The 19,870-nt window shown below is 35.8% G+C and overlaps 7 non-coding genes across 7 annotated transcripts; all 7 read right to left on the bottom strand.

The window, feature by feature from the left end:
- Positions 1-1,430: 1,430 nt before the first annotated feature.
- TRNAI-AAU (transfer RNA isoleucine (anticodon AAU)) lies at positions 1,431-1,504 on the bottom strand. The gene has a single exon. It is a non-coding gene; the product is annotated as a tRNA-Ile (tRNA).
- Positions 1,505-2,312: 808 nt separating this feature from the next.
- On the bottom strand, positions 2,313-2,386 carry TRNAI-AAU (transfer RNA isoleucine (anticodon AAU)). The gene has a single exon. It is a non-coding gene; the product is annotated as a tRNA-Ile (tRNA).
- A 2,572-nt stretch (positions 2,387-4,958) lies between these two features.
- Positions 4,959-5,032, bottom strand: TRNAI-AAU (transfer RNA isoleucine (anticodon AAU)). The gene has a single exon. It is a non-coding gene; the product is annotated as a tRNA-Ile (tRNA).
- Positions 5,033-5,840: 808 nt separating this feature from the next.
- On the bottom strand, positions 5,841-5,914 carry TRNAI-AAU (transfer RNA isoleucine (anticodon AAU)). The gene has a single exon. It is a non-coding gene; the product is annotated as a tRNA-Ile (tRNA).
- An 808-nt stretch (positions 5,915-6,722) lies between these two features.
- Positions 6,723-6,796, bottom strand: TRNAI-AAU (transfer RNA isoleucine (anticodon AAU)). The gene has a single exon. It is a non-coding gene; the product is annotated as a tRNA-Ile (tRNA).
- An 808-nt stretch (positions 6,797-7,604) lies between these two features.
- Positions 7,605-7,678, bottom strand: TRNAI-AAU (transfer RNA isoleucine (anticodon AAU)). Its single transcript has one exon. It is a non-coding gene; the product is annotated as a tRNA-Ile (tRNA).
- Positions 7,679-16,756: 9,078 nt separating this feature from the next.
- On the bottom strand, positions 16,757-16,830 carry TRNAI-AAU (transfer RNA isoleucine (anticodon AAU)). The gene has a single exon. It is a non-coding gene; the product is annotated as a tRNA-Ile (tRNA).
- Between the last annotated feature and the right edge of the window lie 3,040 nt (positions 16,831-19,870).

Raw genomic sequence — 19,870 nt, 5'->3', positions numbered from 1 at the left:
CAGTGTTTTTTTTACTCCAAACTAATTTTGAAGCTGTTTCAAATCAGTTTTCAACTGGAGAGATGTTTGTCAAACATTTGGAAATAGGAAAAGTTGCAATAAGAATGCAGTGATCCATCACTTGTGCTATGGTTTTAAGATATTCTGGTTTTAAGAATTTTCTTCTTCAGTGTGCACTAATGAGAGTAAAGGTCTGTTCTTCTTCTCTTCTTAAAACTTAGTCCCCCATAGTAGATTCAATCACCAAATAAATGTCCTGATTGATTAATTAGCCTTAGCATTTCTTAGATTTGCCATATTGCTATATTTGAGAAAAAGTTTTCTATGTATGCCATATAGAGAAATGCTGCATCAGCCAAAGGATAACATTTTTGTTTATTCCTAACATGGATTTAAAAATTCTCTGTTTTGTATGTGTCTATGATGTTCTCTAGCAAGTTTCAAGGGCTGCTAACTGTAGCCAATGCATTCATCCCACACTTCATGCACGTTGCCGCTGTATAAAATCCCTTCTTGGCATTTCTTGTAGGACAACAAGAAAAAGCACATGGCCCGTATGGGGATCAAACACATGACCTTGGCGTTATTAGCACCATGCTCTAACCAACTGAGCTAACCGGCCAAACATAAAAACATCAGCAAACACAAAAATGCCAAATGTACCTAAAACAGGAGAACATTCAGTATTTCAAAGATCAGCAATATTGAGTAGAGGAAGACTCTCTAATAATGGGTTCCATGGTGTAATGGTGAGCACTTTGGACTTTGAATGCAATAATCTGATTTCAAATCTTGGTGGGACCTAACTTTGTTCAATTTCCTTAAAGTTGAATTTTAGGATAGCTTATCTATATTTAAACTTTGTATAAATCCCATCATCTTCAGTGGTTTTTTTACTCCAAACTAATTTTGAAGCTGTTTCAAATCAGTTTTCAACTGGAGAGATGTTTGTCAAACATTTGGAAATAGGAAAAGTTGCAATAAGAATGCAGTGATCCATCACTTGTGCTATTGTTTTAAGATATTCTGGTTTTAAGAATTTTCTTCTTCAGTGTGCACTAATGAGAGTAAAGGTCTGTTCTTCTTCTCGTCTTAAAACTTAGTCCCCCATAGTAGATTCAATCACCAAATAAATGTCCTGATTGATTAATTTGCCATAGCATTTCTTAGATTTGCCATATTGCTATATTTGAGAAAAAGTTTTCTATGTATGCCATATAGAGAAATGCTGCATCAGCCAAAGGATGACATTTTTGTTTATTCCTAACATGGATTTAAAAATTCTCTGTTTTGTATGTGTCTATGATGTTCTCTAGCAAGTTTCAAGGGCTGCTAACTGTAGCCAATGCATTCATCCCACACTTCATGCACGTTGCCGCTGTATAAAATCCCTTCTTGGCATTTCTTGTAGGACAACAATAAAAATCACATGGCCCGTATGGGAATCGAACACATGACCTTGGCGTTATTAGCACCACGCTCTAACCAACTGAGCTAACCGGCCAAACATAAAAGTATCAGCAAACACAAAAATGCCAAATGTACCTAAAACAGGAGAACATTCAGTATTTCAAAGATCAGCAATATTGAGTAGAGGAAGACTCTCTAATAATGGGTTCCATGGTGTAATGGTGAGCACTTTGGACTTTGAATGCAATAATCTGATTTCAAATCTTGGTGGGACCTAACTTTGTTCAATTTCCTTAAAGTTGAATTTTAGGATAGCTTATCTATATTTAAACTTTGTATAAATCCCATCATCTTCAGTGGTTTTTTTACTCCAAACTAATTTTGAAGCTGTTTCAAATCAGTTTTCAACTGGAGAGATGTTTGTCAAACATTTGGAAATAGGAAAAGTTGCAATAAGAATGCAGTGATCCATCACTTGTGCTATTGTTTTAAGATATTCTGGTTTTAAGAATTTTCTTCTTCAGTGTGCACTAATGAGAGTAAAGGTCTGTTCTTCTTCTCGTCTTAAAACTTAGTCCCCCATAGTAGATTCAATCACCAAATAAATGTCCTGATTGATTAATTTGCCATAGCATTTCTTAGATTTGCCATATTGCTATATTTGAGAAAAAGTTTTCTATGTATGCCATATAGAGAAATGCTGCATCAGCCAAAGGATGACATTTTTGTTTATTCCTAACATGGATTTAAAAATTCTCTGTTTTGTATGTGTCTATGATGTTCTCTAGCAAGTTTCAAGGGCTGCTAACTGTAGCCAATGCATTCATCCCACACTTCATGCACGTTGCCGCTGTATAAAATCCCTTCTTGGCATTTCTTGTAGGACAACAATAAAAATCACATGGCCCGTATGGGAATCGAACACATGACCTTGGCGTTATTAGCACCACGCTCTAACCAACTGAGCTAACCGGCCAAACATAAAAGCATCAGCAAACACAAAAATGCCAAATGTACCTAAAACAGGAGAACATTCAGTATTTCAAAGATCAGCAATATTGAGTAGAGGAAGACTCTCTAATAATGGGTTCCATGGTGTAATGGTGAGCACTTTGGACTTTGAATCCAGTAATCTGATTTCAAATCTTGGTGGGACCTAACTTTGTTCAATTTCCTTAAAGTTGAATTTTAGGATAGCTTATCTATATTTAAACTTTGTATAAATCCCATCATCTTCAGTGTTTTTTTTACTCCAAACTAATTTTGAAGCTGTTTCAAATCAGTTTTCAACTGGAGAGATGTTTGTCAAACATTTGGAAATAGGAAAAGTTGCAATAAGAATGCAGTGATCCATCACTTGTGCTATGGTTTTAAGATATTCTGGTTTTAAGAATTTTCTTCTTCAGTGTGCACTAATGAGAGTAAAGGTCTGTTCTTCTTCTCTTCTTAAAACTTAGTCCCCCATAGTAGATTCAATCACCAAATAAATGTCCTGATTGATTAATTAGCCTTAGCATTTCTTAGATTTGCCATATTGCTATATTTGAGAAAAAGTTTTCTATGTATGCCATATAGAGAAATGCTGCATCAGCCAAAGGATAACATTTTTGTTTATTCCTAACATGGATTTAAAAATTCTCTGTTTTGTATGTGTCTATGATGTTCTCTAGCAAGTTTCAAGGGCTGCTAACTGTAGCCAATGCATTCATCCCACACTTCATGCACGTTGCCGCTGTATAAAATCCCTTCTTGGCATTTCTTGTAGGACAACAAGAAAAAGCACATGGCCCGTATGGGGATCAAACACATGACCTTGGCGTTATTAGCACCATGCTCTAACCAACTGAGCTAACCGGCCAAACATAAAAACATCAGCAAACACAAAAATGCCAAATGTACCTAAAACAGGAGAACATTCAGTATTTCAAAGATCAGCAATATTGAGTAGAGGAAGACTCTCTAATAATGGGTTCCATGGTGTAATGGTGAGCACTTTGGACTTTGAATGCAATAATCTGATTTCAAATCTTGGTGGGACCTAACTTTGTTCAATTTCCTTAAAGTTGAATTTTAGGATAGCTTATCTATATTTAAACTTTGTATAAATCCCATCATCTTCAGTGGTTTTTTTACTCCAAACTAATTTTGAAGCTGTTTCAAATCAGTTTTCAACTGGAGAGATGTTTGTCAAACATTTGGAAATAGGAAAAGTTGCAATAAGAATGCAGTGATCCATCACTTGTGCTATTGTTTTAAGATATTCTGGTTTTAAGAATTTTCTTCTTCAGTGTGCACTAATGAGAGTAAAGGTCTGTTCTTCTTCTCGTCTTAAAACTTAGTCCCCCATAGTAGATTCAATCACCAAATAAATGTCCTGATTGATTAATTTGCCATAGCATTTCTTAGATTTGCCATATTGCTATATTTGAGAAAAAGTTTTCTATGTATGCCATATAGAGAAATGCTGCATCAGCCAAAGGATGACATTTTTGTTTATTCCTAACATGGATTTAAAAATTCTCTGTTTTGTATGTGTCTATGATGTTCTCTAGCAAGTTTCAAGGGCTGCTAACTGTAGCCAATGCATTCATCCCACACTTCATGCACGTTGCCGCTGTATAAAATCCCTTCTTGGCATTTCTTGTAGGACAACAATAAAAATCACATGGGCCGTATGGGAATCGAACACATGACCTTGGCGTTATTAGCACCACGCTCTAACCAACTGAGCTAACCGGCCAAACATAAAAGCATCAGCAAACACAAAAATGCCAAATGTACCTAAAACAGGAGAACATTCAGTATTTCAAAGATCAGCAATATTGAGTAGAGGAAGACTCTCTAATAATGGGTTCCATGGTGTAATGGTGAGCACTTTGGACTTTGAATCCAGTAATCTAATTTCAAATCTTGGTGGGACCTAACTTTGTTCAATTTCCTTAAAGTTGAATTTTAGGATAGCTTATCTATATTTAAACTTTGTATAAATCCCATCATCTTCAGTGCTTTTTTTACTCCAAACTAATTTTGAAGCTGTTTCAAATCAGTTTTCAACTGGAGAGATGTTTGTCAAACATTTGGAAATAGGAAAAGTTGCAATAAGAATGCAGTGATCCATCACTTGTGCTATTGTTTTAAGATATTCTGGTTTTAAGAATTTTCTTCTTCAGTGTGCACTAATGAGAGTAAAGGTCTGTTCTTCTTCTCGTCTTAAAACTTAGTCCCCCATAGTAGATTCAATCACCAAATAAATGTCCTGATTGATTAATTTGCCATAGCATTTCTTAGATTTGCCATATTGCTATATTTGAGAAAAAGTTTTCTATGTATGCCATATAGAGAAATGCTGCATCAGCCAAAGGATGACATTTTTGTTTATTCCTAACATGGATTTAAAAATTCTCTGTTTTGTATGTATCTATGATGTTCTCTAGCAAGTTTCAAGGGCTGCTAACTGTAGCCAATGCATTCATCCCACACTTCATGCACGTTGCCGCTGTATAAAATCCCTTCTTGGCATTTCTTGTAGGACAACAATAAAAATCACATGGCCCGTATGGGAATCGAACACATGACCTTGGCGTTATTAGCACCACGCTCTAACCAACTGAGCTAACCGGCCAAACATAAAAGCATCAGCAAACACAAAAATGCCAAATGTACCTAAAACAGGAGAACATTCAGTATTTCAAAGATCAGCAATATTGAGTAGAGGAAGACTCTCTAATAATAGGTTCCATGGTGTAATGGTGAGCACTTTGGACTTTGAATGCAATAATCTGATTTCAAATCTTGGTGGGACCTAACTTTGTTCAATTTCCTTAAAGTTGAATTTTAGGATAGCTTATCTATATTTAAACTTTGTATAAATCCCATCATCTTCAGTGGTTTTTTTACTCCAAACTAATTTTGAAGCTGTTTCAAATCAGTTTTCAACTGGAGAGATGTTTGTCAAACATTTGGAAATAGGAAAAGTTGCAATAAGAATGCAGTGATCCATCACTTGTGCTATTGTTTTAAGATATTCTGGTTTTAAGAATTTTCTTCTTCAGTGTGCACTAATGAGAGTAAAGGTCTGTTCTTCTTCTCGTCTTAAAACTTAGTCCCCCATAGTAGATTCAATCACCAAATAAATGTCCTGATTGATTAATTTGCCATAGCATTTCTTAGATTTGCCATATTGCTATATTTGAGAAAAAGTTTTCTATGTATGCCATATAGAGAAATGCTGCATCAGCCAAAGGATGACATTTTTGTTTATTCCTAACATGGATTTAAAAATTCTCTGTTTTGTATGTGTCTATGATGTTCTCTAGCAAGTTTCAAGGGCTGCTAACTGTAGCCAATGCATTCATCCCACACTTCATGCACGTTGCCGCTGTATAAAATCCCTTCTTGGCATTTCTTGTAGGACAACAATAAAAATCACATGGCCCGTATGGGAATCGAACACATGACCTTGGCGTTATTAGCACCACGCTCTAACCAACTGAGCTAACCGGCCAAACATAAAAGCATCAGCAAACACAAAAATGCCAAATGTACCTAAAACAGGAGAACATTCAGTATTTCAAAGATCAGCAATATTGAGTAGAGGAAGACTCTCTAATAATGGGTTCCATGGTGTAATGGTGAGCACTTTGGACTTTGAATCCAGTAATCTGATTTCAAATCTTGGTGGGACCTAACTTTGTTCAATTTCCTTAAAGTTGAATTTTAGGATAGCTTATCTATATTTAAACTTTGTATAAATCCCATCATCTTCAGTGTTTTTTTTACTCCAAACTAATTTTGAAGCTGTTTCAAATCAGTTTTCAACTGGAGAGATGTTTGTCAAACATTTGGAAATAGGAAAAGTTGCAATAAGAATGCAGTGATCCATCACTTGTGCTATGGTTTTAAGATATTCTGGTTTTAAGAATTTTCTTCTTCAGTGTGCACTAATGAGAGTAAAGGTCTGTTCTTCTTCTCTTCTTAAAACTTAGTCCCCCATAGTAGATTCAATCACCAAATAAATGTCCTGATTGATTAATTAGCCTTAGCATTTCTTAGATTTGCCATATTGCTATATTTGAGAAAAAGTTTTCTATGTATGCCATATAGAGAAATGCTGCATCAGCCAAAGGATAACATTTTTGTTTATTCCTAACATGGATTTAAAAATTCTCTGTTTTGTATGTGTCTATGATGTTCTCTAGCAAGTTTCAAGGGCTGCTAACTGTAGCCAATGCATTCATCCCACACTTCATGCACTTTGCCGCTGGATAAAATCCCTTCTTGGCATTTCTTGTAGGACAACAAGAAAAAGCACATGGCCCGTATGGGGATCGAACACATGACCTTGGCGTTATTAGCACCACACTCTAACCAACTGAGCTAACCGGCCAAACATAAAAGTATTAGCAAACACAAAAATGCCAAATGTACCTAAAACAGGAGAACATTCAGTATTTCAAAGATCAGCAATATTGAGTAGAGGAAGACTCTCTAATAATGGGTTCCATGGTGTAATGGTGAGCACTTTGGACTTTGAATGCAATAATCTGATTTCAAATCTTGGTGGGACCTAACTTTGTTCAATTTCCTTAAAGTTGAATTTTAGGATAGCTTATCTATATTTAAACTTTGTATAAATCCCATCATCTTCAGTGGTTTTTTTACTCCAAACTAATTTTGAAGCTGTTTCAAATCAGTTTTCAACTGGAGAGATGTTTGTCAAACATTTGGAAATAGGAAAAGTTGCAATAAGAATGCAGTGATCCATCACTTGTGCTATTGTTTTAAGATATTCTGGTTTTAAGAATTTTCTTCTTCAGTGTGCACTAATGAGAGTAAAGGTCTGTTCTTCTTCTCGTCTTAAAACTTAGTCCCCCATAGTAGATTCAATCACCAAATAAATGTCCTGATTGATTAATTTGCCATAGCATTTCTTAGATTTGCCATATTGCTATATTTGAGAAAAAGTTTTCTATGTATGCCATATAGAGAAATGCTGCATCAGCCAAAGGATGACATTTTTGTTTATTCCTAACATGGATTTAAAAATTCTCTGTTTTGTATGTATCTATGATGTTCTCTAGCAAGTTTCAAGGGCTGCTAACTGTAGCCAATGCATTCATCCCACACTTCATGCACGTTGCCGCTGTATAAAATCCCTTCTTGGCATTTCTTGTAGGACAACAATAAAAATCACATGGCCCGTATGGGAATCGAACACATGACCTTGGCGTTATTAGCACCACGCTCTAACCAACTGAGCTAACCGGCCAAACATAAAAGCATCAGCAAACACAAAAATGCCAAATGTACCTAAAACAGGAGAACATTCAGTATTTCAAAGATCAGCAATATTGAGTAGAGGAAGACTCTCTAATAATGGGTTCCATGGTGTAATGGTGAGCACTTTGGACTTTGAATCCAGTAATCTGATTTCAAATCTTGGTGGGACCTAACTTTGTTCAATTTCCTTAAAGTTGAATTTTAGGATAGCTTATCTATATTTAAACTTTGTATAAATCCCATCATCTTCAGTGTTTTTTTTACTCCAAACTAATTTTGAAGCTGTTTCAAATCAGTTTTCAACTGGAGAGATGTTTGTCAAACATTTGGAAATAGGAAAAGTTGCAATAAGAATGCAGTGATCCATCACTTGTGCTATGGTTTTAAGATATTCTGGTTTTAAGAATTTTCTTCTTCAGTGTGCACTAATGAGAGTAAAGGTCTGTTCTTCTTCTCTTCTTAAAACTTAGTCCCCCATAGTAGATTCAATCACCAAATAAATGTCCTGATTGATTAATTAGCCTTAGCATTTCTTAGATTTGCCATATTGCTATATTTGAGAAAAAGTTTTCTATGTATGCCATATAGAGAAATGCTGCATCAGCCAAAGGATAACATTTTTGTTTATTCCTAACATGGATTTAAAAATTCTCTGTTTTGTATGTGTCTATGATGTTCTCTAGCAAGTTTCAAGGGCTGCTAACTGTAGCCAATGCATTCATCCCACACTTCATGCACTTTGCCGCAGGATAAAATCCCTTCTTGGCATTTCTTGTAGGACAACAAGAAAAAGCACATGGCCCGTATGGGGATCAAACACATGACCTTGGCGTTATTAGCACCATGCTCTAACCAACTGAGCTAACCGGCCAAACATAAAAACATCAGCAAACACAAAAATGCCAAATGTACCTAAAACAGGAGAACATTCAGTATTTCAAAGATCAGCAATATTGAGTAGAGGAAGACTCTCTAATAATGGGTTCCATGGTGTAATGGTGAGCACTTTGGACTTTGAATGCAATAATCTGATTTCAAATCTTGGTGGGACCTAACTTTGTTCAATTTCCTTAAAGTTGAATTTTAGGATAGCTTATCTATATTTAAACTTTGTATAAATCCCATCATCTTCAGTGGTTTTTTTACTCCAAACTAATTTTGAAGCTGTTTCAAATCAGTTTTCAACTGGAGAGATGTTTGTCAAACATTTGGAAATAGGAAAAGTTGCAATAAGAATGCAGTGATCCATCACTTGTGCTATTGTTTTAAGATATTCTGGTTTTAAGAATTTTCTTCTTCAGTGTGCACTAATGAGAGTAAAGGTCTGTTCTTCTTCTCGTCTTAAAACTTAGTCCCCCATAGTAGATTCAATCACCAAATAAATGTCCTGATTGATTAATTTGCCATAGCATTTCTTAGATTTGCCATATTGCTATATTTGAGAAAAAGTTTTCTATGTATGCCATATAGAGAAATGCTGCATCAGCCAAAGGATGACATTTTTGTTTATTCCTAACATGGATTTAAAAATTCTCTGTTTTGTATGTGTCTATGATGTTCTCTAGCAAGTTTCAAGGGCTGCTAACTGTAGCCAATGCATTCATCCCACACTTCATGCACGTTGCCGCTGTATAAAATCCCTTCTTGGCATTTCTTGTAGGACAACAATAAAAATCACATGGCCCGTATGGGAATCGAACACATGACCTTGGATTTATTAGCACCACGCTCTAACCAACTGAGCTAACCAGCCAAACATAAAAGCATCAGCAAACACAAAAATGCCAAATGTACCTAAAACAGGAGAACATTCAGTATTTCAAAGATCAGCAATATTGAGTAGAGGAAGACTCTCTAATAATGGGTTCCATGGTGTAATGGTGAGCACTTTGGACTTTGAATCCAGTAATCTGATTTCAAATCTTGGTGGGACCTAACTTTGTTCAATTTCCTTAAAGTTGAATTTTAGGATAGCTTATCTATATTTAAACTTTGTATAAATCCCATCATCTTCAGTGGTTTTTTTACTCCAAACTAATTTTGAAGCTGTTTCAAATCAGTTTTCAACTGGAGAGATGTTTGTCAAACATTTGGAAATAGGAAAAGTTGCAATAAGAATGCAGTGATCCATCACTTGTGCTATGGTTTTAAGATATTCTGGTTTTAAGAATTTTCTTCTTCAGTGTGCACTAATGAGAGTAAAGGTCTGTTCTTCTTCTCTTCTTAAAACTTAGTCCCCCATAGTAGATTCAATCACCAAATAAATGTCCTGATTGATTAATTAGCCTTAGCATTTCTTAGATTTGCCATATTGCTATATTTGAGAAAAAGTTTTCTATGTATGCCATATAGAGAAATGCTGCATCAGCCAAAGGATGACATTTTTGTTTATTCCTAACATGGATTTAAAAATTCTCTGTTTTGTATGTGTCTATGATGTTCTCTAGCAAGTTTCAAGGGCTGCTAACTGTAGCCAATGCATTCATCCCACACTTCATGCACTTTGCCGCTGGATAAAATCCCTTCTTGGCATTTCTTGTAGGACAACAAGAAGAAGCACATGGCCCGTATGGGGATCAAACACATGACCTTGGCGTTATTAGCACCATGCTCTAACCAACTGAGCTAACCGGCCAAACATAAAAACATCAGCAAACACAAAAATGCCAAATGTACCTAAAACAGGAGAACATTCAGTATTTCAAAGATCAGCAATATTGAGTAGAGGAAGACTCTCTAATAATGGGTTCCATGGTGTAATGGTGAGCACTTTGGACTTTGAATCCAGTAATCTGATTTCAAATCTTGGTGGGACCTAACTTTGTTCAATTTCCTTAAAGTTGAATTTTAGGATAGCTTATCTATATTTAAACTTTGTATAAATCCCATCATCTTCAGTGTTTTTTTTACTCCAAACTAATTTTGAAGCTGTTTCAAATCAGTTTTCAACTGGAGAGATGTTTGTCAAACATTTGGAAATAGGAAAAGTTGCAATAAGAATGCAGTGATCCATCACTTGTGCTATGGTTTTAAGATATTCTGGTTTTAAGAATTTTCTTCTTCAGTGTGCACTAATGAGAGTAAAGGTCTGTTCTTCTTCTCTTCTTAAAACTTAGTCCCCCATAGTAGATTCAATCACCAAATAAATGTCCTGATTGATTAATTAGCCTTAGCATTTCTTAGATTTGCCATATTGCTATATTTGAGAAAAAGTTTTCTATGTATGCCATACAGAGAAATGCTGCATCAGCCAAATGATGACAATTTTGTTTATTCCTAACATGGATTTAAAAATTCTCTGTTTTGTATGTGTCTATGATGTTCTCTAGCAAGTTTCAAGGGCTGCTAACTGTAGCCAATGCATTCATCCCACACTTCATGCACTTTGCCGCTGGATAAAATCCCTTCTTGGCATTTCTTGTAGGACAACAAGAAAAAGCACATGGCCCTTATGGGGATCGAACACATGACCTTGGCGTTATTAGCACCATGCTCTAACCAACTGAGCTAACCGGCCAAACATAAAAACATCAGCAAACACAAAAATGCCAAATGTACCTAAAACAGGAGAACATTCAGTATTTCAAAGATCAGCAATATTGAGTAGAGGAAGACTCTCTAATAATGGGTTCCATGGTGTAATGGTGAGCACTTTGGACTTTGAATCCAGTAATTAGCCTTAGCATTTCTTAGATTTGCCATATTGCTATATTTGAGAAAAAGTTTTCTATGTATGCCATATAGAGAAATGCTGCATCAGCCAAAGGATGACATTTTTGTTTATTCCTAACATCGATTTAAAAATTCTCTGTTTTGTATGTGTCTATGATGTTCTCTAGCAAGTTTCAAGGGCTGCTAACTGAAGCCAATGCATTCATCCCACACTTCATGCACTTTGCCGCCGGATAAAATCTCTTCTTGGCATTTCTTGTAGAACAACAAGAAACAGCACATGGCCCGTATGGGGATCGAACACGTGACCTTGGCATTATTAGCACCACGCTCTAACCAACTGAGCTAACCGGCCAAACATAAAAGCATCAGCAAACACAAAAATGCCAAATGTACCTAAAACAGGAGAACATTCAGTATTTCAAAGATCAGCAATATTGAGTAGAGGAAGACTCTCTAATAATGGGTTCCATGGTGTAATGGTGAGCACTTTGGACTTTGAATCCAGTAATCTGATTTCAAATCTTGGTGGGACCTAACTTTGTTCAATTTCCTTAAAGTTGAATTTTAGGATAGCTTATCTATATTTAAACTTTGTATAAATCCCATCATCTTCAGTGGTTTCTTTACGCCAAACTAATTTTGAAACTGTTTCAAATCAGTTTTCAACTGGAGAGATGTTTGTCAAACATTTGGAAATAGGAAAAGTTGCAATAAGAATGCAGTGATCCATCACTTGTGCTATGGTTTTAAGATATTCTGGTTTTAAGAATTTTCTTCTTCAGTGTGCACTAATGAGAGTAAAGGTCTGTTCTTCTTCTCTTCTTAAAACTTAGTCCCCCATAGTAGATTCAATCACCAAATAAATGTCCTGATTGATTAATTTGCCATAGCATTTCTTAGATTTGCCATATTGCTATATTTGAGAAAAAGTTTTCTATGTATGCCATATAGAGAAATGCTGCATCAGCCAAAGGATGACATTTTTGTTTATTCCTAACATCGATTTAAAAATTCTCTGTTTTGTATGTGTCTATGATGTTCTCTAGCAAGTTTCAAGGGCTGCTAACTGAAGCCAATGCATTCATCCCACACTTCATGCACTTTGCCGCCGGATAAAATCTCTTCTTGGCATTTCTTGTAGAACAACAAGAAACAGCACATGGCCCGTATGGGGATCGAACACGTGACCTTGGCATTATTAGCACCACGCTCTAACCAACTGAGCTAACCGGCCAAACATAAAAGCATCAGCAAACACAAAAATGCCAAATGTACCTAAAACAGGAGAACATTCAGTATTTCAAAGATCAGCAATATTGAGTAGAGGAAGACTCTCTAATAATGGGTTCCATGGTGTAATGGTGAGCACTTTGGACTTTGAATCCAGTAATCTGATTTCAAATCTTGGTGGGACCTAACTTTGTTCAATTTCCTTAAAGTTGAATTTTAGGATAGCTTATCTATATTTAAACTTTGTATAAATCCCATCATCTTCAGTGGTTTTTTTACTCCAAACTAATTTTGAAGCTGTTTCAAATCAGTTTTCAACTGGAGAGATGTTTGTAAAACATTTGGAAATAGGAAAAGTTGCAATAAGAATGCAGTGATCCATCACTTGTGCTATGGTTTTAAGATATTCTGGTTTTAAGAATTTTCTTCTTCAGTGTGCACTAATGAGAGTAAAGGTCTGTTCTTCTTCTCTTCTTAAAACTTAGTCCCCCATAGTAGATTCAATCACCAAATAAATGTCCTGATTGATTAATTTGCCATAGCATTTCTTAGATTTGCCATATTGCTATATTTGAGAAAAAGTTTTCTATGTATGCCATATAGAGAAATGCTGCATCAGCCAAAGGATGACATTTTTGTTTATTCCTAACATCGATTTAAAAATTCTCTGTTTTGTATGTGTCTATGATGTTCTCTAGCAAGTTTCAAGGGCTGCTAACTGTAGCCAATGCATTCATCCCATACTTCATGCACTTTGCCGCCGGATAAAATCTCTTCTTGGCATTTCTTGTAGGACAACAAGAAACAGCACATGGCCCGTATGGGGATCGAACACATGACCTTGGCGATATTAGCACCATGCTCTAACCAACTGAGCTAACCGGCCAAACATAAAAACATCAGCAAACACAAAAATGCCAAATGTACCTAAAACAGGAGAACATTCAGTATTTCAAAGATCAGCAATATTGAGTAGAGGAAGACTCTCTAATAATGGGTTCCATGGTGTAATGGTGAGCACTTTGGACTTTGAATCCAGTAATCTGATTTCAAATCTTGGTGGGACCTAACTTTGTTCAATTTCCTTAAAGTTGAATTTTAGGATAGCTTATCTATATTTAAACTTTGTATAAATCCCATCATCTTCAGTGGTTTCTTTACGCCAAACTAATTTTGAAACTGTTTCAAATCAGTTTTCAACTGGAGAGATGTTTGTCAAACATTTGGAAATAGGAAAAGTTGCAATAAGAATGCAGTGATCCATCACTTGTGCTATGGTTTTAAGATATTCTGGTTTTAAGAATTTTTTTCTTCAGGGTGCACTAATGAGAGTAAAGGTCTGTTCTTCTTCTCTTCTTAAAACTTAGTCCCCCATAGTAGATTCAATCACCAAACAAATGTCCTGATTGATTAATTTGCCATAGCATTTCTTAGATTTGCCATATTGCTATATTTGAGAAAAAGTTTTCTATGTATGCCATATAGAGAAATGCTGCATCAGCCAAAGGATGACATTTTTGTTTATTCCTAACATCGATTTAAAAATTCTCTGTTTTGTATGTGTCTATGATGTTCTCTAGCAAGTTTCAAGGGCTGCTAACTGTAGCCAATGCATTCATCCCACACTTCATGCACTTTGCCGCCGGATAAAATCTCTTCTTGGCATTTCTTGTAGAACAACAAGAAACAGCACATGGCCCATATGGGGATCGAACACGTGACCTTGGCGTTATTAGCACCACGCTCTAACCAACTGAGCTACCCGGCCAAACATAAAAGCATCAGCAAACACAAAAATGCCAAATGTACCTAAAACAGGAGAACATTCAGTATTTCAAAGATCAGCAATATTGAGTAGAGGAAGACTCTCTAATAATGGGTTCCATGGTGTAATGGTGAGCACTTTGGACTTTGAATCCAGTAATCTGATTTCAAATCTTGGTGGGACCTAACTTTGTTCAATTTCCTTAAAGTTGAATTTTAGGATATCTTATCTATATTTAAACTTTGTATAAATCCCATCATCTTCAGTGGTTTTTTTACTCCAAACTAATTTTGAAGCTGTTTCAAATCAGTTTTCAACTGGAAAGATGTTTGTCAAACATTTGGAAATAGGAAAAGTTGCAATAAGAATGCAGTGATCCATCACTTGTGCTATGGTTTTAAGATATTCTGGTTTTAAGAATTTTCTTCTTCAGTGTGCACTAATGAGAGTAAAGGTCTGTTCTTCTTCTCTTCTTAAAACTTAGTCCCCCATAGTAGATTCAATCACCAAATAAATGTCCTGATTGATTAATTTGCCATAGCATTTCTTAGATTTGCCATATTGCTATATTTGAGAAAAAGTTTTCTATGTATGCCATATAGAGAAATGCTGCATCAGCCAAAGGATGACATTTTTGTTTATTCCTAACATCGATTTAAAAATTCTCTGTTTTGTATGTGTCTATGATGTTCTCTAGCAAGTTTCAAGGGCTGCTAACTGTAGCCAAACACAAAAATGCCAAATGTACCTAAAACAGGAGAACATTCAGTATTTCAAAGATCAGCAATATTGAGTAGAGGAAGACTCTCTAATAATGGGTTCCATGGTGTAATGGTGAGCACTTTGGACTTTGAATCCAGTAATCTGATTTCAAATCTTGGTGGGACCTAACTTTGTTCAATTTCCTTAAAGTTGAATTTTAGGATAGCTTATCTATATTTAAACTTTGTATAAATCCCATCATCTTCAGTGGTTTCTTTACGCCAAACTAATTTTGAAACTGTTTCAAATCAGTTTTCAACTGGAGAGATGTTTGTCAAACATTTGGAAATAGGAAAAGTTGCAATAAGAATGCAGTGATCCATCACTTGTGCTATGGTTTTAAGATATTCTGGTTTTAAGAATTTTCTTCTTCAGTGTGCACTAATGAGAGTAAAGGTCTGTTCTTCTTCTCTTCTTAAAACTTAGTCCCCCATAGTAGATTCAATCACCAAATAAATGTCCTGATTGATTAATTTGCCATAGCATTTCTTAGATTTGCCATATTGCTATATTTGAGAAAAAGTTTTCTATGTATGCCATATAGAGAAATGCTGCATCAGCCAAAGGATGACATTTTTGTTTATTCCTAACATCGATTTAAAAATTCTCTGTTTTGTATGTGTCTATGATGTTCTCTAGCAAGTTTCAAGGGCTGCTAACTGTAGCCAATGCATTCATCCCACACTTCATGCACTTTGCCGCCGGATAAAATCTCTTCTTGGCATTTCTTGTAGAACAACAAGAAACAGCACATGGCCCGTATGGGGATCGAACACGTGACCTTGGCGTTATTAGCACCACGCTCTAACCAACTGAGCTAACCGGCCAAACATAAAAGCATCAGCAAACACAAAAATGCAAAATGTACCTAAAACAGGAGAACATTCAGTATTTCAAAGATCAGCAATATTGAGTAGAGGAAGACTCTCTAATAATGGGTTCCATGGTGTAATGGTGAGCACTTTGGACTTTGAATCCAGTAATCTGATTTCAAATCTTGGTGGGACCTAACTTTGTTCAATTTCCTTAAAGTTGAATTTTAGGATAGCTTATCTATATTTAAACTTTGTATAAATCCCATCATCTTCAGTGGTTTTTTTACTCCAAACTAATTTTGAAGCTGTTTCAAATCAGTTTTCAACTGGAGAGATGTTTGTCAAACATTTGGAAATAGGAAAAGTTGCAATAAGAATGCAGTGATCCATCACTTGTGCTATGGTTTTAAGATATTCTGGTTTTAAGAATTTTCTTCTTCAGTGTGCACTAATGAGAGTAAAGGTCTGTTCTTCTTCTCTTCTTAAAACTTAGTCCCCCATAGTAGATTCAATCACCAAATAAATGTCCTGATTGATTAATTTGCCATAGCATTTCTTAGATTTGCCATATTGCTATATTTGAGAAAAAGTTTTCTATGTATGCCATATAGAGAAATGCTGCATCAGCCAAAGGATGACATTTTTGTTTATTCCTAACATCGATTTAAAAATTCTCTGTTTTGTATGTGTCTATGATGTTCTCTAGCAAGTTTCAAGGGCTGCTAACTGTAGCCAATGCATTCATCCCACACTTCATGCACTTTGCCGCCGGATAAAATCTCTTCTTGGCATTTCTTGTAGGACAACAAGAAACAGCACATGGCCCGTATGGGGATCGAACACATGACCTTGGCGTTATTAGCACCACGCTCTAACCAACTGAGCTAACCAGCCAAACATAAAAGCATCAGCAAACACAAAAATGCCAAATGTACCTAAAACAGGAGAACATTCAGTATTTCAAAGATCAGCAATATTGAGTCGAGGAAGACTCTCTAATAATGGGTTCCATGGTGTAATGGTGAGCACTTTGGACTTTGAATCCAGTAATTAGCCTTAGCATTTCTTAGATTTGCCATATTGCTATATTTGAGAAAAAGTTTTCTATGTATGCCATATAGAGAAATGCTGCATCAGCCAAAGGATGACATTTTTGTTTATTCCTAACATGGATTTATAAATTCTCTGTTTTGTATGTGTCTATGATGTTCTCTAGCAAGTTTCAAGGGCTGCTAACTGTAGCCAATGCATTCATCCCACACTTCATGCACTTTGCCGCAGGATAAAATCCCTTCTTGGCATTTCTTGTAGGACAACAAGAAAAAGCACATGGCCCGTATGGGGATCAAACACATGACCTTGGCGTTATTAGCACCATGCTCTAACCAACTGAGCTAACCGGCCAAACATAAAAACATCAGCAAACACAAAAATGCCAAATGTACCTAAAACAGGAGAACATTCAGTATTTCAAAGATCAGCAATATTGAGTAGAGGAAGACTCTCTAATAATGGGTTCCATGGTGTAATGGTGAGCACTTTGGACTTTGAATCCAGTAATCTGATTTCAAATCTTGGTGGGACCTAACTTTGTTCAATTTCCTTAAAGTTGAATTTTAGGATAGCTTATCTATATTTAAACTTTGTATAAATCCCATCATCTTCAGTGGTTTTTTTACTCCAAACTAATTTTGAAGCTGTTTCAAATCAGTTTTCAACTGGAGAGATGTTTGTCAAACATTTGGAAATAGGAAAAGTTGCAATAAGAATGCAGTGATCCATCACTTGTGCTATGGTTTTAAGATATTCTGGTTTTAAGAATTTTCTTCTTCAGTGTGCACTAATGAGAGTAAAGGTCTGTTCTTCTTCTCTTCTTAAAACTTAGTCCCCCATAGTAGATTCAATCACCAAATAAATGTCCTGATTGATTAATTTGCCATAGCATTTCTTAGATTTGCCATATTGCTATATTTGAGAAAAAGTTTTCTATGTATGCCATATAGAGAAATGCTGCATCAGCCAAAGGATGACATTTTTGTTTATTCCTAACATCGATTTAAAAATTCTCTGTTTTGTATGTGTCTATGATGTTCCCTAGCAAGTTTCAAGGGCTGCTAACTGTAGCCAATGCATTCATCCCACACTTCATGCACTTTGCCGCTGTATAAAATCTCTTCTTGGCATTTCTTGTAGAACAACAAGAAACAGCACATGGCCCGTATGGGGATCGAACACGTGACCTTGGCGTTATTAGCACCACACTCTAACCAACTGAGCTACCCGGCCAAACATAAAAGCATCAGCAAACACAAAAATGCCAAATGTACCTAAAACAGGAGAACATTCAGTATTTCAAAGATCAGCAATATTGAGTAGAGGAAGACTCTCTAATAATGGGTTCCATGGTGTAATGGTGAGCACTTTGGACTTTGAATCCAGTAATCTGATTTCAAATCTTGGTGGGACCTAACTTTGTTCAATTTCCTTAAAGTTGAATTTTAGGATAGCTTATCTATATTTAAACTTTGTATAAATCCCATCATCTTCAGTGGTTTTTTTACTCCAAACTAATTTTGAAGCTGTTTCAAATCAGTTTTCAACTGGAAAGATGTTTGTCAAACATTTGGAAATAGGAAAAGTTGCAATAAGAATGCAGTGATCCATCACTTGTGCTATGGTTTTAAGATATTCTGGTTTTAAGAATTTTCTTCTTCAGTGTGCACTAATGAGAGTAAAGGTCTGTTCTTCTTCTCTTCTTAAAACTTAGTCCCCCATAGTAGATTCAATCACCAAATAAATGTCCTGATTGATTAATTTGCCATAGCATTTCTTAGATTTGCCATATTGCTATATTTGAGAAAAAGTTTTCTATGTATGCCATATAGAGAAATGCTGCATCAGCCAAAGGATGACATTTTTGTTTATTCCTAACATCGATTTAAAAATTCTCTGTTTTGTATGTGTCTATGATGTTCTCTAGCAAGTTTCAAGGGCTGCTAACTGTAGCCAATGCATTCATCCCACACTTCATGCACTTTGCCGCCGGATAAAATCTCTTCTTGGCATTTCTTGTAGGACAACAAGAAACAGCACATGGCCCGTATGGGGATCGAACACATGACCTTGGCGATATTAGCACCATGCTCTAACCAACTGAGCTAACCGGCCAAACATAAAAACATCAGCAAACACAAAAATGCCAAATGTACCTAAAACAGGAGAACATTCAGTATTTCAAAGATCAGCAATATTGAGTAGAGGAAGACTCTCTAATAATGGGTTCCATGGTGTAATGGTGAGCACTTTGGACTTTGAATCCAGTAATCTGATTTCAAATCTTGGTGGGACCTAACTTTGTTCAATTTCCTTAAAGTTGAATTTTAGGATAGCTTATCTATATTTAAACTTTGTATAAATCCCATCATCTTCAGTGGTTTCTTTACGCCAAACTAATTTTGAAACTGTTTCAAATCAGTTTTCAACTGGAGAGATGTTTGTCAAACATTTGGAAATAGGAAAAGTTGCAATAAGAATGCAGTGATCCATCACTTGTGCTATGGTTTTAAGATATTCTGGTTTTAAGAATTTTCTTCTTCAGTGTGCACTAATGAGAGTAAAGGTCTGTTCTTCTTCTCTTCTTAAAACTTAGTCCCCCATAGTAGATTCAATCACCAAACAAATGTCCTGATTGATTAATTTGCCATAGCATTTCTTAGATTTGCCATATTGCTATATTTGAGAAAAAGTTTTCTATGTATGCCATATAGAGAAATGCTGCATCAGCCAAAGGATGACATTTTTGTTTATTCCTAACATCGATTTAAAAATTCTCTGTTTTGTATGTGTCTATGATGTTCTCTAGCAAGTTTCAAGGGCTGCTAACTGTAGCCAATGCATTCATCCCACACTTCATGCACTTTGCCGCCGGATAAAA

Source organism: Taudactylus pleione, unplaced genomic scaffold, assembly GCF_031769625.1.
Source record: "Taudactylus pleione unplaced genomic scaffold, aTauple2 ptg000085l, whole genome shotgun sequence".
NCBI classification, from domain to species: Eukaryota; Metazoa; Chordata; class Amphibia; order Anura; family Myobatrachidae; genus Taudactylus; species Taudactylus pleione.
Note: the sequence above shows the minus strand (reverse complement) of the source record. Positions and strands in the feature narration are given on the sequence as shown.